This window comes from Anabrus simplex, chromosome 1, assembly GCF_040414725.1.
Source record: "Anabrus simplex isolate iqAnaSimp1 chromosome 1, ASM4041472v1, whole genome shotgun sequence".
Classification (NCBI taxonomy): domain Eukaryota; kingdom Metazoa; phylum Arthropoda; class Insecta; order Orthoptera; family Tettigoniidae; genus Anabrus; species Anabrus simplex.
In genome coordinates this window covers 1114085947-1114112500 of record NC_090265.1, presented here as the reverse complement: position 1 = coordinate 1114112500, position 26554 = coordinate 1114085947, and the positions used below count along the sequence as shown (strand labels likewise).

The window sequence follows — 26554 nt, the reverse complement described above, 5'->3', positions numbered from 1 at the left end:
CCGACTTTGCACCCAGGAATTAACCTAGTACTCGTTTTTGGTGTAGCCTGAGTGAACCTCAGGTCCACATGAACCTCCGGAAGCGGAAATCTCGTTTATTAAATTTTACGACTTCGTGACGGGGATTCGAACCCACATCCTTCCGGGCGAACCGATTACGCCTTTACCGCCTCGCCCAGGCAGCCCCTAATACACAATACCTAATACAAATAATTCAGCAAAGGTCATGATAACATCATTCTTTCTTTCTTTCTTTCTTTCTTTCTTTCTTTCTGATTAGAAAAATAACAGGAAGTGCTTATCACAAATTGCGAAGCGATTCATTTGGCTCTGTTCATAGGAACTGATTTAGTTCTGATTGTATTTTTTTCTTATTTAACGTTTAAGAATTATTTTCTATGAACGGATTTACGGTGCCGTTTATTTTGACGTAGACATCACATCAATTCATCCACAAAAGCATAAACATATGGGTGACAGGAACTAAACATTTCATTTCAATGCGAAAGAAAATACTCACATTACCTCTTTTCAATTTACTATTGTAATACAATTTCAAATAATCCATTCGTTCGTTCGTTCGTAATATGTTTACCCTCCAGGGTCGGATTTTCCCTCGGACTCAGCGAGGGATCCCACCTCTACCGCCTCAAGGGCAGTATCCTGGAGATTCAGACTTTGGGTCGGGGATACAACTAGGGAGAATGACCAGTACCTCAGTACCTCGCCCAGGCGGCCTCACCTGCTATGCTGAACAGGGGCCTTAAGGAGGGATGGGAAGATTGGATGGGACAGGCAAGGAAGAGGGAAGGAAGCGGCCGTGGCCTTAAGTTAGGTACCATCCCGGCATTTGCCTGGAGGAGAAGTGGGAAACCACCGAAAACCACTTTCAGCCCTCGTACCACTTTTCAAATTTCGTGGCAGAGCCGCAAATCGAACCCGGACCTCCGGGGGTGGCAGCAAATCACGCTAACCACTACACAGAAGCGGACATTATTATTATTATTATTATTATTATTATTATTATTATTATTATTATTATTATTATTATTATTATTATTATTATTATAATATGCTGATACTATACATGCGTATAGATTGCAGTACTGGTGGAACAAAACTCACTTACATAGATATCGGTCCATTAACTTATGCGCGGTACAGTCTAGACAAAAGTTTTCACAAAATGCATGAGAATAATAAAAGGTGTAATTCTCATCCTCTCGTGTTAGTGAATCAGTTCAGTTTATATTTAGGATTATAGATCTCATAAGCAAACCTCCTCTCCTTTGATACCGATTTGCCGGAAATCCATATATTTGATGAAAGTTTATGTCACAAGTACAAAAAAAAATCTATGACAACTTAGGGGCAGAGGGACAAGCGTTTAAGAGATATAGGACTCAAAAAGTATCAGTAAGGTGTTGGAAACATGACACCAAAAGTTACTAAAATGCTCGCTTCATGTATGTATATGGGCCAATAATATGGTAAGAAGGTGGATATCTCAATATAAAGGAAGAAACAACACGTTGAAAAGAAAAATATACGTTGCGATGTTGAAAATGTGACTTGTTATTGACTTCAAATTAAATCTATTACGAGAGACAATCAATGTGCGATTCATCAAATAAACAGTGAGACGGGAAAAAAAAAAGAGTTCAGAATGGGCACATTTTACAAAAGCATACCCATACACTTTGCACACCTATCATTTGTCAATTAATCATTACGGGTATATGTCCATCTATACACACTTTAATGATGCGTTGTAGGTGATGTTGTGATGTTGCTGTCAAGTACGAACGTGTTGTATGTCTTCTTCTTACATTGTAGATGGATCCTAAAGTCGTTGTGGCTGCCTTGGTTTCCCGATTCGGAACAAGCAATTGGTCTCCGAACGTCCAGGAATCGAAGATGATAAAACTCATAACTACTCTCCTGGAAAATGATATGGAAATTTTAGAAGAGATTCGGACATTAGGATTTGCTGGAGGCTATGAAGAGGAATGGTATGAGGAAATGGACTTCAGAGATGAAGCTGTCGATACGGAACAGCAATGCTTGTCGCAGCAGTCGCTTCCCTCTACATCGAGTTCAGCGGCATCCGAGTATGTGCCTTCGCCCAAAAGGCGAAAGCATGATGGTCCAGCAAATATGACAGAAGGGGACTGGACTGCTTACAAGCAGCGCGCTTTAGTGTACTGGACCACAGATCGTATGACTGGCGAACCTCGGACGAAACGTCAGTCGCATGCGTCAGAATTATTATTATTATTATTACAACTTCCCCCATGCGGAGGCTGCCACATGGACAAAGTATGTCGACTACACAGTATTTTGTCTTCTAAGTTACTGTTGACTTTGCTAGTGTGCCAGGTAGAAGATTCCCCAAAGGCTCAGGAATAGATTTGCAATACGGTTCGTCAGATGTTATATAGATGATTGCGGAGTATGGTCACTGAACCTCGTATTGCGGCGATAGCGATGTCGTGGAGTCGTGTCCGGCTGAGACCGAGAGAATCCCATAGCTGTACAAGAAATTTAGGGATTGTGCCTCGAGCTCCGATCATGAGTCCATGGACGGAAATATTGTCTAGGTGATATTTATCTTTATAGTAGTTTACAGTTGGCTGGTAAATTGACTTCTTTTCGGCGTCCACCTCTTCGGCCTGGCCAACGTGCGACTCGAAGCGTATTGTGGGATCTAAGATTAGTCCTTGCTTGCTAGCTGGTTGAAAGGCTATCATGTCAATACGTCTGTTACTCCCGTCGTTAGCTAGGCCAGAGACCTCTTCGTGCACCGTGAAACCGTGATCCCTCAGCGAGGTCGCAATCATGTGTCGTATTGTATGATGGCGGGAATTTCTCAATACCTCCCCGTGAGGGCAGGCTCCCAGGACATGGGCAAGGGTTTCGTGCTCTCTGTGGCAACGCCGACAGAGGGTGTTGTCCTGGGACCTTCCTGGCACGGAGCGAACGGCGCACACGTTCGCTGTCATCTTGATGGCCTCTCTCCATTCCGCACAGGATAAGCCTCGGTGATCTCTTATCCATTTGTTCGCTGGCGTGTATTCCTGGAAGAGTCCGACGCCCTTTCCTTTGTGCGGCAACTTCGTCCATGACTGAACTTCTCTGTCTCGTAGTGTCTGTCGGACCTTCCTTACGTTGGGAAGATGGCTATTTTTGGACATAACTCGATCATTCATTTCTATGCCTAGATCTTGCAAACAAATTGTACGCTCTTGTTCCAAGTTTCTAGTTGCATTAATGTAGCCGTTATTTGCAAGCGATAATTTATTACAGATGTTAATATGCTGTAGTTTGGCTTCCCAAGTCGCGCGAAACAAACCGAGGCCTTTCTACTTCCTTTCGGAGTATACCATGTGATCCGGAACGTCTGCTGGTAGTTGTAATAATTCTTTAGTTCCACTCTTTAATATTTTATCCGCATCTGATAGAAAAGATTGAGGTATCTTGTTTAGGGGAGTAACTTGGAGCGGATAAATAAGAGTAGGTGATATTGAACTGTTTAAAATTGAAAATTTCTGGTCAGATTGCAGCAATGGTGAGCTAACAAGGGTGTCAATCTTGTTTCGCGTCTTTTCAAGTACGGCTTGTGGATCCAGTTTAATTTCATTGATGAAATTCACACCTAAGTAACGAATTGCACTTCCGTTGCACTGTGATTTAATTTCACAGTCGTCATTAATGATGATATTCTCCTCCGTTAGCTGACCTTTCTTGATAGAAAGACAAGCTGATTTTGAAGCGCTGATGTGCAGGCCGAGTTCCTTAAATCTTTCTATGGCGATCCTGGCTAGTTCGGCAGCAGATTCAGTGTTTTTCCCAAATATTACCGTATCGTCGGCGAAACACATTATAGTGAGGTTAGGCTCCTCGTTTGCAATCGAGTAACCGTAATTCCTTGCTAAAGAATCTTCAGAAAGTTCTTCCACAATATGATTGGTAGCGATGTTAAATAATGCCGGTGACAAAGGGGAGCCTTGAAGCACACCGCGATTAATTTTGATGGGTTTTGTTCCCTGTTTTCGTGTCTCTATCCGTGTTACGTTTCCCTCTTGTAGAGCAATTATCAGTCTCGTCAGTTTTTCGGGAACTCCGACCGACTCCAGTGTGCTCTGGAGGTGCGCATGTCCGACGTTATCAAAAGCTTTGCGAACGTCGAGAAATATAATGCATGCATCGTTCTTTTCTTGCCTAGTGTGCTGTAAAGCGGCTTCCAAAATTGAGGTATTTATGTAAGTACCGGGTGTATTGGTGAAACCCCTTTGGTTGTCATGAAACCCAATGTAGTTCCGAAGCTGTTTGTCAAGAACTCTCTCGATGACTCGTCTAATAACTGAGCATATAGTAATTGGACGCCAGTTACTGGGATCGTTTACGTCGCCTCCTTTGTGAACCAGAATTGTACGGGCTTTCTTGAAAGTCGATGGTACTAACCCTGTTGTTAGCATTCTAGTGGCGATGATTGCGATTATCTCTGAAATCGTGCTGTTTTTAATAGCTCGGACGATTACGTGGTCAGGACCGCTTGCGGTGTCTATCTTGATGTTCTGTGTTGCCTGAATAATGTCTTCTTTAGATATGACCGGATTGTATAGGTCGTTAGTCTCCATGATTTCACTCTCAGTGAATTTTTGAGGGTATTCTGGTCTTTTGTGGTCGTTAGGCCTAGAAAATATGTCCGAAAAGAATGTGTGCAATACATCTTCTTTCAGGCTGCAAATTGGTTGTTCGTTTGTAAACACATTGCGTATGGCTTTTCGCCGCTGATTGTAATAGTAGAACTGAGTGGATTCATACATGTACTTCCTTCTTCTCTTCTCTCTTCCCCTTTTCGTTGATCTTTCAGGGTTTGAAGAGGTCCTATATGAACGCTGGGTAGAATTTAGTTGGCCATTCTTTCTCAGTTCGTAATATTTCTGGGCGGGGTGTTTCGGCCCGGGAAGAATATGTGGTACTGAAGCTAAGAATTGGACAAAGTCATTAACGGCCTCGTCGAAGTGGTCGTCTGTTAGGTTTTCAGAAAACTTTGATTTCCATTCAATCAGATCGCGGTTGTACTCGTCCATATTCGGAGCTTGAGTAATAGCGGTATTGGTTGTGGTTTCATTGGACTGACGATTCTCTGGAGAATTTCGTATAATGCTGATTTTACTCTGCTTCTTGACCAGGGTATCTCTGTGCACTGCAGGGTGAGCTCTGCTAACGTGTATGCTTACGCCCCTATCGGATCGATAATATTTCCCACAGTGCGTGCATTGTACACCATGTGATTATTGTTCGTCGGAAAGATTGTTAGCCATACTGCAAACATGTATATGTGACCGTATAACTACGATTGAAATATTCTTATCTATGCGCTGTTATCTAGGAAAGAATATAAAACGAGTCACGTGATCTTCTAACATCACTGCCTTGTCGACTTGATTTACTGAATGAGGCGGCGGAATACTAGGATATATGACAATCACATAACAGGCGACATGTATAAAAGTTAACCACACTAAACTTTTCAACTATCAATAATCTACACCACACGAAAAAAATAAAGACTATATACACTTCAAGTCCTCTCGGATAAGGGATGTACTGTACTCCACAAGCAAGAAACCGTGAAAAGATGTAAGTTTAAAGTAATAAATGTCTTCCTTTATGATTGTCTCCACAAAACTGGGTCACGTTTTACGTATACCTTCCGCCAGGTTTGAGTGAAGTATAGATCATATCCTATGCAACACCAAACGAAGAGTGCAGGTTGTCCTTTTTCCAGTAGAAGGACTTCTCTCCAGTATGTATCGTTATGTGTAGCCGGAGGTCACTTCGCCTAGCGAATAGTTTGTTGCAATACTAACACTGAGAGAGCCTTTCCCCTTTATGAAGAAGCAAGTGGGTGCGAAGATTACTAAGTAGACAAAACGTCTTATTGCATTTCATACAGGGGCATGGCTTTTCTCCAGTATGTACGACTTCTTGTTGTCGGAGGCTACCCTTTAACTTCAAACGCTTGATTGCATTATTTACAATAGAATGGTCTTGAATCAGTTCAAGAAAATTAAAAACATGAATATTCTGTACAATTTTGAGAAAAAATAATATTCCGTTGATCCAAAAAATCAATCAGGCTGTCCTTCAGAAATTCAAAGAAAAGGAATCAGAAGGAGTAATTATTCACGACCGGACGTTGCGACTGTGGGCCATGCAACTTAAGATAGCGATGGATCCGAAAAATACAACCGATTTTAAAGCTTCTGGTTCCTGGGTATATCGCTTCAAGAAGCGGAATAATATTGTTGATAGAGCAATAACCCACAAAATTGGCAGGCATTGGCAGGATAAGGAGGCAAACTTGTCACAGGCGAGCGATGATTTTGTTGCGAAGATTCGCAAGCTCATCGTTACAGAAAACTTTCCATCGACACATGTCTTCAATGCTGACCAGAGTAAATTTGACAAAGAGTTACAAGGCAGTCGAACCGGGCGAACCAGAGGAACAACAGTTGTCAATACTGTTGTTGGATCAGTCTCTGAAATCACAGGTATTTCAATGGAAGACGAAATACTGCGGATTTGAACTGTCTTTCTGCCCGTCTCACTGTTTATTTGATGAATTGTACATTGATTGTCTCGTGCAATAGATTTCATTTGAAGTCAATAAAAAATGTCATTTTCAACATCCCAACGTATATTTCTTTCAACGAGTTGTTCCTTCTTTTATACTGAGATCTCCACCTTCTTACCAAATTATTAGTTCATATAAATACGTGAAACGAGCATTTTATTAACTTTTGGTGCCATGTTTTCAACCCTTTACTGATGCTTTGTGGGTTCTATAGCTCTTACACGCTTGTTCTTCTGCTCCTATGATTTCATAGTTTTCCTAATTGTGACATAAGTTTTCCGAAAATATATGGGTTTCAGGCAAATCGGTATCAAAGGAGAGAATGCATTCTGATAGAAATATAACTGTGAGTTTGACAATGCTTTGGATAAAATTTACCTGTGTTTACTGAGCACATACAGGTCTGTGATGAGATTCATATGTCCTGTATGCAATCTTATTTTGAAATGCTCTGAAAATGTATTTTCCATGCCTTCCCCATTTTCCATCCCACTGTCGCGCCACCGAAAAGTTGCATGTGTTAGTGTGATGCTGAACCACTACCAAACGGCAAAAATAATGTTTTTGGTCTTACGTCCCACTAACTAATTTTACGGTTTTCAGATACGTCGAAGTTCCGCAGATATTGTCCCGCAAAAGTTCCTTTACGGACCGGTAAATCTACCGACCTGCATGAGGCTGTCGTATTTGAGAACGTTCAAATACCACTGGACTGAGCCGGGATCGAACCTGCCAAGTTGAGCTAAGAACACCAGCGCTCTAACTCTGAGCCACCTAGCCCGAGGAACCGGCCGCGGATGTGGAGTCTTGTGAGACGGGTGGAGGAAGACGGATTACCAAGGCATATGATGGACTAATAGAAGCAGAGGGAGATAATGTCTAGACTTGGATTTTAGTAATTTCAAGGTGGGAGACGTAGAAGCACAAGTCTCAATGCTCAGAGGAGTATGATTTATTTTCAGAGGCAAACTGATCGCCACTAAGTAATGGCTGTAGTGATATATTATGTAAAATAAACAATGTATTATAAATCCATTAAAATGGACTGCATATCCTTCATTAACAGCTATAAGCTGCTAAAAATCTCCTGTCTTATTAGGACTAAGAAGTCACTGTCAAGAAATCTTGTTAAACAGACCTAGTCGGAATAAATCTTCGGAAAAAGCCGCAGTTTCAAATATGTTACCAATTCTAAAAGTATTATTCCCTTAAATGAAGAATAAAAAACATGGGTCACATTACTTTTCACTCTCTAGAAATATATCATTCTCGACGTCCTCATCATCGCTATCATTGTATAGATATTGTCAAACTTGAAATTACGAGTATTCATTTACCTAGTTAGTAGTAGTTATTACGTACGAACTGTTTCCTCAAACAATTCTTAATATTCATGTTCAAATGTATTTTTTAAATTTTTGAAGGTTTTTTTTACTTCTTGTATACTTAGTTATAATTAAACGTTTTTGCTATCTTCTCAAAGTATTTCGAAGTAGAGTTACGTCACAGGAAAAGCAAGACATGAAGTTGTTTTCGCACTTTGCTTTACGTCGCACCGACACAGACAAGTCTCACTGCCACGACGGAACAGGAAAAAGCTAGGAGTAGGAACGAATCGACCGCGGCCTTGATTAATGTGCAACCGCAGCATTTGCTTGGTGTGAAAATGGGAAACCTCAGAAAACAATCTTCAGGGCTAGCGACGGTGAGGTTTGAGCCAAGGCATGAAGTCGTCCTAATAATATCTACAAGTATAAACCTGACAACGGAATGCCTAAGAACAACTGTGTGTAAAGATGGGGAAAAGCGAACATCTTGGTGGAGTGATGAAGTGAGAGCAGCTTGTAAACGTAAAAAGAAGGGTTATCAGAAATGGCTCCAAACAAGGGCTGATGCAGACAGGGAATTGTACGTAGATGAAAGAAACAGAGCAAAACAAATAGTTGTTGAATACAAAAAGAAGTCGTGGCAAGATTTTGGTAATAACCAAGAAAGGCTAGGTCAAGCAGCAGGGAAACCTTTCTGGACAGTATTAAAGAATCTTAGGAAGGGAGGGAAAAAGGAAATGAACAGCGTTTTGAGTAATTCAGGTGAACTCATAATAGACCCCATGGAATCACTGGACAGGTGGAGGGAAAATTTTGAAAATCTTCTCAACGTAAAAGGATATCTTCATGGTGGTGTCGCGAACAACGGAGCTCATGGGGAAGAGGAAAATGATGTTGGTGAAATTATGCTTGAGGAAGTGGAAAGGATGGTAAATAAACTTCATTGTCATAAAGCAGCAGGAATAGATGAAATTAGACCTGAAATGGTGAAGTATAGTAGGAAGGCAGGAATGAAATAGCTTCAAATAGTAGTAAGATTAGCATGGAGTGATGGTAAGGTACTTTTGGATTGGACAAAAGCAGTAACTGCACCTATTTATAAGCAAGGTAACAGGAAGGATTGCAACAGCTATCGAGGTATCTCATTGATTAGTGTCCCAGGCAAACTATTCACTGGCATCTTGGAAGGGAGGGTGCGATCAGTCGTTGAGAGGAAGTTGGATGAAAACAAGCGTGGTTTCAGACCACAGAGAGGCTGACAGGATTAGATTTTCAGTATGCGCCAGGTAATTGAAAATGCTACGAGAAGAATAGGCAGTTGTATTTATGTTTCGTGGATCTAGAGAAAGCATGACAGCGTACCGAGGGAAAGTTTTTAACTTGCAAGTATTACATCACCATGTCACAATTCCCGTGTGAAAATCGTAATGAATAGCTCCAGTTTCCTTTGATGATTGTGATCATTCGTTTAAGAGAAAGTACAATTAGGCAATCATCCCCACAAGTTTCCTCTTTAACATGTTTACTGATTTCGAAATGGCTTCGTTAACAAGTCACAACAAACAATTTTAAATTTACGTTAATTTATGGAAAGTATGTGTTCTCTCAACATCCTTAGTATTCCTCATCAAATTTCATTTGTAAAATACATAAATAATTATATAATTATGGATAAGGAACAAGAACGTTTTGACTAACGTAATAATTATATACTCCAGAGTTCTTTAATTGAGCAAAGGAACACTCTTGTTTAATTAACATTAACAAGTCTCGCTCTTTATTTTTTAAATTAAAAAATCAGAAATTAAAAATCAAACAAGCACTTCCCAGTACATAGAATAAGCTGAGTTAAAGAAAAATATGTACGTTATAATGCACATAATAATTTAAGGTCGAATTATTACTAGCATTTACCCGCAGTTTCGCACTTTTGGAATTCTTCCAGTTCGATACGAATGCCATACAGTAGTAACTTACGTCTGGTTTCCCGTGGAATAATGGCAGTAGTACAGTGCTCCATACGAACAGTATGCGAAGCTTGTCAGTGTGAACGCAGCTAGCGTATGACAGTACCTCGTGCAAACAGGTGAGAGGAATTCGAGGAAGTCCGAACGTGTTTAAGAACCACAAGTCCTTCTCTTTCCAACAGCAGATTTTGGTTTGATATTGCTGTATTATTTTCATTTTGTACTTGTAGTGATTTTTGTATATTTTTGAATTTGTTATATTGATAAGTTCATATGTTTTATGTAACTCCCCAGGAAGAATGTAAATACAAATGTTATTTTAAAAAAGATCCTCACAATAATAAATACAACAGTAACAACAATAAAGATAAAAAATAAGGAAATACAAAGAGAAATAAGGAAAAAATAATAGAATACGCAAAAATAATAACTAACAGGACAAAGAAACGAAACAAAAAATATAAAGGAATAAACAACAGAACTAAAAAAAACAAGTAAAAAGAACCTCTCGAATAAGAGAGAGATACCTCCATTCTCGTCTCCTTAGCCAAACGTAAGTGATCTGATCTGCATAAGAGAAGAACAGAAGAAGCGTGTATGGTTTCTGAAACATTTCGTAGAGTAACCGTACTGATCGTTACTAAATTCTGTTGCTTATTATGCAGTTCTGCAGTCGCTTAAGTGCGCCCAGTATCCAGTAATCGGGAGATAGTGGGTTCGAGCCCCACTGTCGGCAGCCCTGAAGATGGTTTTCCGTGGTTTCCCATTTTCACACCAGGCAAATGTCGGGGCTGTACCTCAATTAAGGTCACGGCCGCTTCCTTCCAATTCCTAGGCCTTTCCTATCCCATCGTCGCCATAAGACCTATCTGTGTCGGTGCGACGTAAAGCAAATAGCAAAAAAAAAAAAAAAAAAAAAAATTATGCAGTTCATTTCTATGCATTTTCTTACAATTTTTACGAAGCTGGACATGCGAGCGCCCTGCGCTTCGTGCTCACAATGCCCTTTTAATACGTAAAAGCATAATTTTCTTAAACCTTTATAGAGTTTCGAAGAAAATGCCTACCAACATTTTATAGCAACATTATTTCTAAATTGTGCAGGTTCTTTTTTTTTTTGTAAGACTAACATTATGCCACTTATTTTGGATTTGTCACACAAAGCATTAGTCGAAACACAGAAAATCAGTTTTTCCAGGAAAACAGAAGAACTTTTTGTGTAAAATAAAACGATTACTACACTTTGTGTACTCGATTTCTTAATAGTATTAACTGTTCAGAACTCCAAAACAAATTCTTAAGATGGAACTCCCGCTCTCTCTCTCTCTCTTTCTCTCTCTCTCTCTCTATCTGACCTTTACGAGAATGTCAAGAAGACAGAGTACCGGAAAACTTTCCCGAATTATCGCACCATACAAATCGATGGAGAAAGCCTGATGAAGACTGAAAGCTCCAGGTACCTTGAGTGTCGACTGCACAAAGAGGTGCGAGCGATAATAAACGTAGCCTGGATGAAGTGGAAAGAAGTCACGGGTGGACTCTGAGGAAAAAAAATTCCTCACCACCTTAGATCAAAGATGTGCCACGCAGTAGAACGCGAAGTTGCACTATAAGGAGTAGAATGCCGGTCATCTGACAAAATCAGTGAACGCCAACTGCATGTGCAATGCAGATGCGAATGCTTTGCTGGGCGATGGATGTCTCCAATTGATCATATTACGACACCTCGATTCGGCAACAAATTGTTATTCCGCCAATTGTGGAGAAACGCCTTCTATGGTATGGCCTTGACTTGCGTGAAGCTCCCGGCACAATTGTTGACTCGGCTTTTATCTTTCGAGTCTACGGTCAACACCCGCGTGGACGACCAAAACAGCGTTGGCAAGATACGATAAATTAGAACATGAAGATGGTCGGCTATCAAATGTCACTCAGGACCATGTGAAATGGCATGCGAAGATCCAAAAAGATGGTCCCTCTACCAGCGGGACATCGCTGACATGTTGACGATGATTAAAACATACATTGCAATTAATAACTGAAAGAAATGAAAAAGTTAAAAAATCACACAAACTTATCCCGTTGTACCACTTCCTATTACACTACAATTTGAATTCAAAATGAAATGCTTTTCATATTTCTTGATTGTTTGATTCTCCCCTGTTTTTCATTTCCCAACGAGTTTTATTGGTGACTTTGTGAAATAAACGAAAGTACTTCAAGCTCTATTATGTGACGTTAAATTCCTGTGAATTGCGGCCGCTATTAATTAAGTAATATCAATCTGTTTTGATCTACTACTGCTACTACTAAACGTTTTCATTCCTCCCCTGAAGGTGGAGGCGGGCTTCTTAGACGGTGACGCCGTCTCTCAGGCCGGGAGATTTGTTACGGTGAAGGAGATGTGTGGAGAAGGTGAGGGGGTGGGCGGCCGTGGCCTATGCTACGAACTGTCCCGGCATTCGCCTTACTGCAGGAGAATGGAAAACCACGGAAAACCATTCTCAGGACAGTCGACGGGTGGGGCCAGGCGTGAAGTCCGGCACTGTGCCCCAGGCCCGTCTCCCGAATGCAGAGGCGTAGAACCACGGTAGAGCCGTGGCCAACTTTCCTCTGCTCGGTTAGCCGGTCAGAGTACAGAGCTGTTGGACCACGGGCAACCCGTGGCCTCTTAAGGGACGAAACCCAAGGGCCGAAACCCATTCTGCATCCACCGACGCTGTTTTGATCTTGCTATCAGTCGAATTTCACCAGCAAACAACTGTTCATTCAATAAGGAAGATAATCCCTCTTTTACTTTCTGCACCATTTTACCAATCCATGTCCAGGCAAGTCTTGCTCACCAGTATCCGGACTTGTTATCTTCAGACATGGGTCGAAAGCATTTTGCCGCCCCTGGAACGATATTCTTAATTACTAGTCTAATAATATACGGATGAATGCAAGCTATGAATGGATTTCAGTCCACTACGTACAATAAAACGCAATACCGAGTAGAAGTAAGATTGTAATCTGAGTTTTTGTCTTACAAATATCCGTATTCAAAATGCGATTGTACTTGGGCGAGGCGGCACTAGTATTGGTTTATCGCAGTGGGTACAGGACAGCGGGTTGAGCAGTGGGCACGTCAGTGGACCTAGTACAGTTATCACGTGAGCCTCGCATTACGGACAGTACAAGATGAATTTCAGAGAAGCATTTGTGACTCAACACTAAACGCTACACGGTAAATTTCTCTAGGCTAAAGTAAACTACATAAAAATGAACAAATAAACGATAAAAGAAATAAAAATCCAGGGAACTTTAAAGCGAAAGCAACCACTGTATCACAAAGGATTGTTCGACTGACCAACTGAGCATCATAGTTTTAGCACGTGACGATAGAGCCGCGTGACAGAGAACTGGACATAAACAAGCAATAGTTCCTGGCATGGCTGAATGAGAATTTTGGACACGTAGTACCTACCAGGGTTAGATCTACTTCTTAGATGAGGGTATGATCACGTTTCCCCACCTGACTGTGACATTATGTCAACCTTCCATCTTCTCTATTTCCTGTCCGACATCATCAATTCCTTTCTTCTTTCAGGATCGTCGATCTGGGCTGTTGAAGGTAACGGCAAAGCCGATAGCCACTGAAAACCCACTTCTTAGCACAGTGGGGGTGAGGCGGGGAGGGCGTTCCCCTCTTTTCATTTAGAAAAATCAAACAAATTTTCATTGCTCGACATGAGTTAATCAAAATATGACATCAGACATAATCCTAATAGAACTTGACATCTTTCTTTATTAACATGCTATGGAGAAGTTACCCTGGTGCTAAATATGGTTCAGCCCATATCCTTGTCATCATGAGAATACAACTGAAACTTAAAACCGCAACAAAAGTACGGGAAATTGAATTTGATAGAGCTCTATGCAGATTCGGCGAGGCTATTCGTCCCAAACTACAGTCATTAGGAATAAATCCCACTGACACTGTAGATTCGGTATGGAACAACCTGAAAACTCTTGTGAGTAGTGCTAGCAAGGAAATACATGAGCACAATTCATTTCCTACGAAGCCATGGTTAAGCGCCGAAACTTGGACAGCCAGGCGAATAGAGGAAAGGAACCAGCTAAAAAGAAACAATTATGAAACTGATGAATATTTACAAATGCACTCATCCCTATCTCGGAAGATTCAAATGCAGTGCAGACTTGATAAGTCAAACCAGATTCAAAAAATCTGTAAAGAGACTGAACTGCATAAGCAGCACTGTCAACCCCGTGATCTCTTTATGAAGGTAAAGAATATTACCCGCCACTTCAAGCCCCTTTTATGGGTTGTGGAAGATGAAGACGGTACCATCATTGGAGAGAAACAACTGGCCATTGAAAATGGAAAAGACATTGTGAAAATCTACTATATGCAGATGTGACTAATAGAAATGTTTGCATTAAGTACATCCCTAATCAAATTAATTAATTAATTAATTAATTAAATACTGAGGAGAGAAGTAGAAGATGCAATTAAACACCTGAAGAATCATAAAGCATCAGTAAGTGATGGCATCACTGGGGAAATGATTAAGGAAATGGGAGAAGAAGGAGTACGTTTAATGAACTTCATCTGTAACAAGATATGGGACAGTGGTGTATGGCCACAAGACTGGCTCATTTCCATCTTCATTCCATTTCACAAAAGGGATCAACAAGGAAATGCGGGAATTATCGAACTATCTCACTAATATCACATGCAACTAAAATATTATTGCATATCATAAATGAACGTTTGAAGCCTTACATTAAATATCAGCTCCCATCAGAAGAGGCTGGCTTTGTGAAGGGAAGAGGAACTAGAGAACAGATTCTAAATATTCGTCACTTAGTTGAAAAGGCACACGAATTCAACATTCCTCTGTTTCCTTGCTTCATTGACTACCGAAAGGCCTTTGATTGTGTTTTGTGGCCGAAGTTCTAGTGCATTCTAGAGGAAATGAAAATTCCATCTCATCTCATTTCACTTATAAAAGGCTTATACGATAACAACTTTGCCAAAGTCAGAGTTGATGGTGACCTATCATCAAGTTTCAAAGTCTCCAAAGGTGTGAGACAACGATGCATCTTATCATCTATAGTGAATATATCATGTGGCAGGCCCTCGACCGTTGGGAAGGAGGATTTTCGATTGGTGGAAAGAGAATTAATAACCTCCGTTTTGCGGACGACACCACACTTGTAGCCAGCAGTGTACAGGAGCTTGTCGAAATAATGGATCGTGTACAACAGAAAAGTAACAATCTTGGCATGGAAATTAACTGGAGCAATACAAAACGAATGATTGTCAACAAAGGTGCAGAGATTGAGCTGCCACAGCACCTGAACAATCTCCAAAGAGTCTGTTAGTTTCCTTATCTTGGTTCAATAATCGAGGATACAAGTAGCTGCGAAAAAGAAATCAATCGTCGGATCATTCTAGGACGTAAAATTAAAGACGATCTGGCAAAATAGAGCAATATCTAAGAAAACACTAGTCCATTCGCTTGTGTTCTCGATCTTCCTGCATGGAGCGAAACTTGGACCATAAAAGCTAAAGTCAAGAACTGAAATCAACACCTTTGAAATGTGGTGTTGGAGAAGGATGTTGTGAATACCGTGGACAGCCAGGCGAACAAATGCTTCTGTTATCCGGGAAATAGGAATACAAGAAAGTGTATGCCAAGTTGCGTACCAGAGAATCATGCAATTCTGTGGTCACATTATGAGAAGAGAGGATGACAACCTGGAAAAATTAATTGTCCAAGTAAAAGTTTCTGGCACAAGGACACGAGGAGGGGTCGCAGAAAGATTGGTTGATCAACTAAGAGAGATCATGGACTTACCATGGAGACTTACTATCCGGAAAACGCAATTTCGTACAGATAGCATCAGCTTATAAAAGAAACAAGAAAGTCCTTGGGTCACGATATTCAGTCATGAGTGGAACGACTGGAGAGACAGATGAGGAACTTAGAATTATGTTGAAACGTTTATTCGCTTGGTCGATAGTCGTTTTCAAACTCCGATGAAATAACTACTGTTAAAGTTTTTGTTATTTCAGTTCTAAGTTATACCTTTGTAAGTTACGTTTATTTTGAGTTCATGTATTTGAAGTGTTAGTGTACTGACGACTGAGCCGGACAACAGAGTACCAGACGTAGGCTATAAACAAACTGTAGTCCCTGGCATGGCTGAGTGCAGTCGTGTTCTAGACACGTAATACCTACCTTATGTGTTTTGGTGTATGCTACGTGGACACTGGACTTCCTGACCAATACATTCTTGATAATGATTATGAGCAATAGATTTGCATGCCAAAGCCGATATAGGGCATATAAAGCCTTGGATAGTACGCTTGCACTTCAAAATGTCTATTCTGAAACTTCAAAATATTATTCATAAAGGAAAAGAACCCTGATTATATCACAGTCAATTTTTATCAATCAATCAATCAATACTGATCTGCATTTAGGGCAGTCGCCCAGGTGGCAGATTCCCTATCTGTTGCTTTCCTAGCCTTTTCCGAAATGATTTCAAAGAAATTGGAAATTTATTGAACATCTCCCTTGGTAAGTTATTCCAATCCCTAACTCCCCTTCCTATAAATGAATATTTGCCCCAGTTTGTCCTCTTGAATTCCAACTTTATCTTCATATCGTGATCTTTCCTACTTTTATAAACGCCATTCAAACCTATTCGTCTACTAATGTCATTCCACGCCATCTCTCCGCTGACAGCTCGGAACATACCACTTAGTCGAGCAGCTCTTCTTCTTTCTCTCAATTCTTCCCAACCCAAACATTGCAACATTTTTGTAACGCTACTCTTTTGTCGGAAATCACCCAGAACAAATCGAGCTGCTTTTCTTTGGATTTTTTCCAGTTCTTGAATCAGGTAATCCTGGTGAGGGTCCCATACACTGGAACCATACTCTAGTTGGGGTCTTACCAGAGACTTATATGCACTCTCCTTTACATATTTACTACAACCCCTAAACACCCTCATAACCATGTGTAGAGATCGGTACCCTTTATTTACAATCCCATTTATGTGATTACCCCAGTGAAGATCTTTCCTTATATTAACACCTAGATACTTACAATGATCCCCAAAAGGAACTTTCACCCCATCAACGCAGTAATTAAAACTGAGAGGACTTTTCCTATTTGTGAAACTCACAACCTGACTTTTAGCCCCGTTTATCAACATACCATTGCCTGCTGTCCATCTCACAACATTTTCGAGGTCACGTTGCAGTTGCTCACAATCTTGTAACTTATTTATCACTCTATAGAGAATAACATCATCCGCAAAAAGCCTTACCTCCGATTCCACTCCTTTACTCATATCATTTATATATATAAGAAAACATAAAGGTCCGATAACACTGCCCTGAGGAACTCCCCTCTCAACTATTACAGGGTCAGACAAAGCTTCACCTACTCTAACTCTCTGAGATCTATTTTCTAGAAATATAGCAACCCATTCAGTCACTCTTTTGTCTAGTCCAATTGCATTCATTTTTGCCAGTAGTCTCCCATGATCCACCCTATCAAATGCTTTAGACATGTCAATCGCGATACAGTCCATTTGACCTCCAGAATCCAAGATATCTGCTATATCTTGCTGGAATCCTACAAGTTGAGCTTCAGTGGAATAACCTTTCCTAAAACCGAATTGCCTTCTATCGAACCAGTTATTAATTTCACAAACATGTCTAATATAATCAGAAAGAATGCCTTCCCAAAGCTTACATACAATGCATGTCAAACTTACTGGCCTGTAATTTTCAGCTTTATGTCTATCACCCTTCCCTTTATACACAGGGGCTACTATAGCAACTCTCCATTCATCTGGTATAGCTCCTTCGACCAAACAATAATCAAATAAGTACTTCAGATATGGTACTACATTCCAACCCATTGTCTTTAGTATATCCCCAGAAATCTGATCAATTCCAGCCGCTTTTCTAGTTTTCAACTTTTGTGTCTTATTGTAAATGTCATTGTTATCATATGTAAATTTTATTACTTCTTTGGCCTTAGTCTCTTCCTCTATCTCGACATTATCCTTGTAACCAACAATCTTTACATACTGCTGACTGAATACTTCTGCCTTTTGAAGATCCTCACATACACACTCCCCTTGTTCATTAATTATTCCTGGAATGTCCTTCTTGGAACCTGTTTCTGCCTTAAAATACCTATACATACCCTTCCATTTTTCACTAAAATTTGTATGACTGCCAATTATGCTTGCCATCATGTTATCCTTAGCTGCCTTCTTTGCTAGATTCAATTTTCTAGTAAGTTCCTTCAATTTCTCCTTACTTCCACAGCCATTTCTAACTCTATTTCTTTCCAGTCTGCACCTCCTATAGAAGGAATGGCACAACAATGGGTGAATTTTCTCGAGCAGCCTGTGAACGATTGTTGAAATACGAAACTTTAATGCCACATCAACATGTAGAAAAATCACACCTCCTGATGTCAGTTTCGCTATGGAGAAGTGAATGCATGAAAAGGAATGAGAGAAATGTAGTGTTATTTTTCTTTTGAAATCATTTTCGTATTCACCAATAGAATTAACTTCAAAACCAACAGGACGAAGCATATGATTATGATGATAATGATGACTATTCCGAGCACTTCATAAAGAAAAGAAAGCTGTTTTATCGATCAGAAAACGAGACAGTAAATAAACACAAAACTGTTAACGTCGTGAAAAATACAAAACTTCCCTTTCTGTTAGATGAAACTTTTAAATGCTCGATTATTTTTCTTTGTAAACATAACCCCCCAACTCACTAACATTAGAGAAGGACACGCTCATACTAACGAAGTCTCCTAAGATAAAAACTTATCCTGTGCATTCTTATAATTCTCTTTCATGTGCTTAGGGAGTGATACAACAGCTGGATGAGATATTTGGCCAGATATTCCACACATATAGCGATATTTACATCAAAACCCGTAGTTGGCTGTATTATCATTCATTTGCCTGCATTTCATCAGTAAGCTCCTCCTCCGATTTACACACAACTTGGAGCAGGTGATCGTGGATATTCTTCTTGCTCGTACTGTCAATGTCTATCAGCATCTGCTCTACCTTTCCAAATTGCAACACAGCATGAATGGCGAAAGAGTTAGGTTCTTAAATGTAATAACCTGTATAGAACTTACGGAATGTACTAGAAACAAAATCCCTAGCGCCTTTGTGGTGATGAACGAGTATATTGTAATTAACGCCGAATTTGTCCTGAGTTGAATTCACATCCCTGCCACGAACTGGAAGAAGGTGCACTCTGTCTGAGTTAACATAGTAAATTGAGCAGAGATCTCAATTCACATCGCATTCTCCTCTTTCTGTCGTTTTCCCACTTCATCTCCTGATGATGATACCGAATGACAACTGGCATACGGTACACACCTACGGTCGCGTCTTACCCTTTATTTCAAATACACTAGTACTGATACGACAACGAATGATAATTATCTTGTAGGATTATGTCAGTGTTGACATAATGATTATAACCAAGGGACTTCTAGTTTCACGTGCAATCCTAATTACAGGAATGTTCCTTTTCATTTCAAATGTTTCACAAGTATTTGCATCAATTCGAAGCGTGCGCCAACTTAGTCCGAATCCAATAGCAATGCCACTGCGCTGTCATGCCCAAATTTAATAATAATAAGAAGAAGAAGAAGAAGAAGAAGAAGAAGTGAAAAGTTAACGGAACCAAGCCTAAGCTGGAAGTTTAAAGAACTGTGTCAAGATAAACTATCTAGCTTTTGTTGACGATTTAGCGAACCTTTTTAGAAACACACATGTTACTGTAGAACAGATATCTTTTGAAACAACAAGCAGATAAGGCTGGACTTAGGATCTCCTTTGAAAAAACAAAGTACTTGACTAACATCCCCCCAAGGAGCAAAAGATCCACATGGGTTGACGCCCCGAACAAATAGCATTTTAAAAAACATTCCCACAGCTCCCCAACAACTAAAGACAAGGTCTGGTAAGATTGAAAGTTAACAGCTTCAAATATTTCGGTGAGATCGTGCAGATGGGATCCAACGAAGAGAAGCTAACAACAGTAGGCGAGATAGGATGGTCGCAGCGTCTCGCAGAACACACGACATATACACGGAAAAGGCTATTTCAATGCAAGACAAATGCAGGCATTACAATACGGTGAGTAAAGCCAAATGTCCCTATGGAAGAGAATACCTCCGAGTTACTAGAAAGGTTGGTCTGGGAGAAGCTGCGAAGATTGAAAGGAAGATCCTTCGAAAGATAATGGGCCCAAAGATCGTGGCTGGAGAATACAGGTTGCGAGGACGAGAGGAATGATATCAGAAAACTGAACAAGTGATAGAATCCATCAAAAAGCGACGACTCAAGTTCTACAATCACCAATTTAGAATGGATGACAAGCGGTTGACTAAGAAGACTTTTACCATACTCTAAAACACATGTGATAAGTGGTTCAGGGAGGAGGTCAGGAACGAATCGAAAATAATTGAACTAAATTGTGAAGACATTATTAACAGAACCAAGTACCGACACCAGATCAGTGACTTCCAGGGCTTTCGTGAAGAAGAACAGCAGATCAGCGGATGGACAGGGAAAAAGAGACAGGCTGCCAGAGAGAGAGAGAGAATGCAACGATACTGCGCTTCAAAGAAAGCTTCTAAAAATGTTGGTTATTGTGGTCTCTAATAACCATGCCGTTTAAATAATAATAATAATAATAATAATAATAATAATAATAATAATAATAATAATAATAATAATAATAATAATAATAATAATTTTCGGAGACGCCGAGGTGTCGGAATTTTGTTCTGCAGGAGTTCTTTTACATGCCAGTTAATCTACAGATACGAGGCTGACGTATTTGAGCACCTTCATATACCACCGGACTGAGCCGGGATCGAACCTGCCACGTTGGGGTCAGAAGGCCAGCGCCTCAACCGTCTAAGCTACTTTTTTTATTTTTTAAGGATGATGGAAAGCGGCCTCCCGTGTCCTCCTACCGCAGCCCATCCGCTGTGAGCGATGTTTATATTATTTTTTATTTTTACTGATATTTTCTTATTTTTCTCATTCTTTCCTTGTTTTCGTTTCATTTTCTGTTTAAAGACGACACACACACGCAGTCCCCGACCCAGCAGATATAACCAATTAAGGTTAAAATCCCCGACCCGGCCGGGAATCGAACCCGGGGCTCCTTGAACCAAAGGCCAGCACGCTAACCATTCAGCCATGGAGCCGAACTACTACTCAGCCCGGCGAAGAAATAAATAAATTCAGGACATGGGTAGAGAGGAAAGAGAGAGAAGAAGGGGTATAATGTTGAACAAAGAGCGCATCACTGCATTCTCACCGTGTTGAAGAAGTACCGAAAATGCAGTAAGACTGACAAATGTTAAGTGGTCGAAAGTGTTTGCGATGATATGAGATATAGTATTAGTAATAAAGAAGCAGTAGAAGAAGAAGAATATTTCAATTAATGAAAAATTGAAACATGACCAGACAGTGATCCTTAAAGCCTTAAACACAGTAGAAAACCTAGTAACAACAGGAGTACGTAAGAGATTAGAAATGGTGGAACGAAAATTCTCTGGAAGGTATTGGGACCGCGAAGAACAGAGGAAGGTCAATTTAGAAGACGAGCGACCAAGAACTGTATACCAAGAAAGAGAAAATCTCGTACATCATGCGGAAAAGAAGGAGTGTATTCTTCGGACACATCCTGAGAATGGACCAAGGGAGGTTAACGCCGCAAATAATACAGTTTCTTGCGAACAATAGAACCAAAGTACGCTGGATCCAAGATGTACAAAAGAATGTAAAAATAAATAGAAATACGGGAACCAGAGATATACAACAGAGTGATTTTTAAATTAAACATTCAGGCTTGTACAGTTTTTCATAACAGAACCAGGCCCAGAAGAAAATCATCATGGACAGAAGAGCGAAGAAGGTTACACAGTGTGAGAATGAAAGAATATTGGACAAGGAGAAAGACCAAAAGAAACGAAGCTGATGTGAATTAACGTGGTGCTCAGATGGCCAAGACGAAAAGAAGAAAGAAGAAGAAAAAAGAATAATGCCACCAGAGTTCTTTAACACGCCAAGAATTACGGCACAAGGTGCCCTATTTTCTCCTGCCTTTCAGTAAATGTCTACCTTGGTCTGTATCCAATCCGCCGTCATTTAGCCTCCGATCCAACGATATGCTTGTATTTTCATTGAGGCAGAAATACAACTTTTCACGAAAGCTAATATCATTGAAATGAACCAGTTACCGTATACTTCGAAGAGTGAAAGACCAAGATATAATTGCAATTGTAACATTTGGTAATTAAAGTAGCGGTGTTCACTATTTTCTGATTATCGCTCTTAGTTTCGCTTTCATGGAGTTTAAAAAAATTCAGGATTGACAGGTGACTTGGTCGAGGCGTTAAAGGCGTGTTCAGTTCACACGGAAGGACGCCGATTCATTTCCCTCTCTGGAAGTCGAAATACACTGCTCGTACATAATGAAATGGAAACAGATACGTAATGAAACCAAACCTTCCTTACCCAAATAATAATAATTCAAATAAAGAGCTTTCTTTGGATACTCAGTATTCCGTACGACAACATTGAACAACGTGTCATAAACCAAACGGTACCTGGTCACACACCAAAATGGCTAGCTGGAAATTAAACGTCTTAATTCTCAGTATTGCCAACCCTCACATGGATAACAGCATCACAACGCTTCTGCTTCTGACACTTTCAGTTGAGGCAGACGTGCCCACTCTTCCAAAAGGGCATCTTCAAGCGCCTGTAGTGTTTGGAGTATCACGAGCTCTTGCAGGAAGCTCCGAATGATGTTAACATTATGGTTAACATTTTCATGCATGAACAGGGTCTATTGCGGTTTGTCCTATTTGACTCGCGTGCATCACTAAGATCTCATCAATTTTCCGTCGAGCAGTTAAGGATCTATTGCAATTGATCAGGTGGTCGTTTTTATGTCAAGACTACCATGCCCAAACCATAAAAGATCCACCTTTATAAGCAACGTTGGATTGTACAGCTGTCGGACGAAATCGCTCCACCGTCTTCCCCAGACTCGCAGACATCTGAATGACATAACGTGAAACGGAATAAGTCACATAACAGCTCAAGACATCAGGGCCTTAGCTGCCAGTGCAAATGATCTCCAACAAAGTGGGTCGTCGGGATATTAAACTGATCGCAAGAAGCCTGTTTCTGATTGTTTCTTCACTAAATCGTAATCTAGAAGCTTTCTGTAAGTCCACCTATGATGCTCGAGCTGTGACTTGACGGTTTCGAAAAAAAAAGCTTGTAGACGCAAAAAACGATCCTGCCCTGAGATTGTTTTTGCTTTGGCGGCCCGTGCCAGGGCACCTGACAACATTTCCAGTCTCCAGGAAACGTTCCACGGACATCCAATTGTATTCCAAGCAAACCCTAGCGTTCCGGGAACGTTCTCCTGCGAGCAGCCTTCTTGAATTACTGTAACTGCAGGAGTGGCTTCGTTCTACAACTGCATTTCTCGCTGCTTACCTCGGTTCGCACGATCAGTTCTGACATGTAAACATTACTCTTCACACAGACCAACCTTCGTATAGATTTTGAATCGAGGCACTCGTATTTTTCAACTGACACTAACACTTCCCAAACATCCGGATGTCAGTGGAGCCTCTGTTATGTAAACAGGATATGTTATTGCCGTAATAATCCAATCTCCATCACTCTATTAGTTTGTACAATTTAGTTAGAGACATCTAAAGAAATTCCACTTCTGGAGGGCCTTTGCGCCGTCACTATACAGTATACAAGAGAAGCCTTTACCTTTCTCTCCTCCAAGAGTCTTCATGTTCTGTACGGAGGTGACTTTGCGTAGTTTTGCTTTGCTTTGCTTTGCTTTGTATCAGTTGTCGGAGGTTCCACGACTGGCATAATCTTCTCCTCTCACGTCCACGTTTCCCTTCTATCCTACATTCTATGATAATTTATATCAGACTGTATTTGCCATTTTGGATGTTGTGCCCCAAATAGGCTAACTTTCTTAGTTTTGAGTGATTTACCGGCACGACAGAGTACCTCCTTTTTGATGACTTAATCCGATACCCATGGGATCATCAACATTCTGCAATGTATACATATTACAAAAGCTTTCAGTCGGTTCATTGACGAAACACTCAAATTCCACCATTTAATACCATGGAGCAGCACTAATAACTCAAAACACTTTAATGACATGTCAACGAGTTTGAATTCGAAGTCTCGTTTGCACACAAGGTGTTTTAACTCACATCACATGTTACATCCTTTCAGCTAGGTTTCTGTCGAGGATGCTAACAGTGAAGGAGATTTTCTACTTTCTGATCACCATGAATTTTGATTTTTAAATATTTGTTTGATGGCCGAGCTTCTGAATTGTCAGTGTACATCACGGTAACATCTGCATAACGGGTAGTATTTATCAACTTCATCAAGTGTGATTGAAAAAATAGTTTCGGCTTTAAATGACCAAATTTCTTTATTGAACACAAACCTGAGTCTATCTTTGAAGGCTCGTGACTCTGAATGCTGTCAGTGTGGGATCTAAACGACTGACATTCTATAGACAAAGAAATGAAAATACGAATTATTATATTAAATTGCATTCTATTGAGGACTGAACTGTCGCCAGTTTGTGTGATGGTATTGTTCCCATCCGCCACTAAACATGTAATTACACTCAACAGTTCGGAGAAGGCCAGGGGAAGAGCGGTGGGTAAAATAATAGCATAGTCCTCTGTCATCAGATCGAGCGGTAATAGCTAGTCACAACACAAAATACTTCCTTTCCTTTCGTCCATGTTACTGTCATAAAAAAGTAAAAAGTACGTACTTCAGAAGAAAGTTATGAAGTGTCCATTGTAGCGGATGAAAATACTGAATGCGTCTCATATTAGAAAATCAGAGGTTACAGATAGAGTAAAATCATTCGCCTATAGTAACCGACTTAGCTGAGGTGATAACTATGAGCTTCGTTCCCACCTGGAGGAACATAGGTACGACTCCCTTTTGGAATGTTAGGTATATTTATAAGCAAGATTTCCTCTTCCTTTTCTAATTTTGATTTTATTTCAACGTATCTAGCCCACGGACGAGAAGTATTGGTAATCTCCGTTTTACTTTAAGATATGTTCACTAGAGGTCCCAATTTTCGATACGAGAAAGGCTCTGTGACTAATTTATCAAAGTTCTTGGTTAAATAGATTTAAAATGCTATCGTATGTTTCAAATTTATCTTTAATTCCTTTCTCTATACGTCCTTAAATTTTCATTTACTTCATTGCACAGATACGAACATTCATTATTTCTTTAGAACATGGTTGAAGATTAAATTCACTTGTTGTTTGTCCAACCCTTGTCCCGTTTCCCTACGGGGTCGGGTATGAGGTGAGATGAATTTGTCGTGGCGGTTTTTTATGACCGGATGCCCTTCCTGACGTCAACCTCATCAGAGGAGTTAATGAGAGATGAAATGAATGACGTGATATATGATAGTAGGGAGAGGGTGAAACCCGGTGCCGGCACATAGCCTACTCCTGTCGAATAGCACCAAGGGGTCTGCTCAAGGCTTAACGTCCCCATCCGACGGACGAATCACCATCAACAGCGTCATATGCCCTCACTCCATATGAGCACTGCGGAGAGGTTTGGAATTTAATCCAGGCTTTTGGCACGCAACCTAGTGATTAGAAATTGTATACCACCACCTCCCCTACCCTGCCGGCCAACATTCTGATGGTGAAAATTTTTTCGACCAACGGGACTCGAACCGGCTAACCTCGGTGTTAGACCGTTTTTAGACTTCAGCGCCTTAACGATCATGGCCACCAGGCGGGCTGAAGATTAAATTCACTATCATTTATAAATACTCGAGTACTATGAGGCAATTGTAAGTAACATGACATTACCCATAGGATCTGTTTATTGTACAGTACTGAAGCGATTTTGGTATTAGGTCACAGGGGCCCCGGGTTCGATTCCCAGTATGGTCGGGAATTTTAACCATCATTGGTTAATTTCGCTGGCACGGGGGCTGGGTGTATGTGTTGTCTTCATCATAATTTCAGCCTCATCATGACGCGCAGGTCGTCTACGGAAGTCATATCAAAAGACCTGCATCTGTCGAGCCGAACATGTCCTCGGACACTCCCGGCACTAAAATCCATATGCCATTCCATTTAATTTCATAGCATTCTAGGGAATAAAAATCCATATATTGTTCAGTTTTGTTAGAAGTTCATCAATACTTTATGGAAAACGATATGGGGCAGCGCTTAGGTTTTAATCATGTTCAAGATATTTTCAGTGGGTGAAGAAGCTAGTGATCGAGTGAGCCACAGCAGTTGTAGTATTTTGTCCATTCGCATGCCACAAAAATATGCTTCATATATACACCCTGGCATTTTCTTGCTAAAATATGGTCTAGACGTTGACCTGCAAGAACGGAAGTTATTTTGGTCCCAGAACATCATTGATAAACCTATAGTGGGCACTCGTAATGGTTG

General features: G+C 40.5%; 1 protein-coding gene across 1 annotated transcript in view; it reads right to left on the bottom strand.

The window, feature by feature from the left end:
* The window catches only part of LOC136876647 (protein sister of odd and bowel), a 100837-nt gene that overhangs the window by 32944 nt on the left and 41339 nt on the right, over positions 1-26554 (bottom strand). The gene's annotated exons all lie outside the window — the stretch shown is intronic.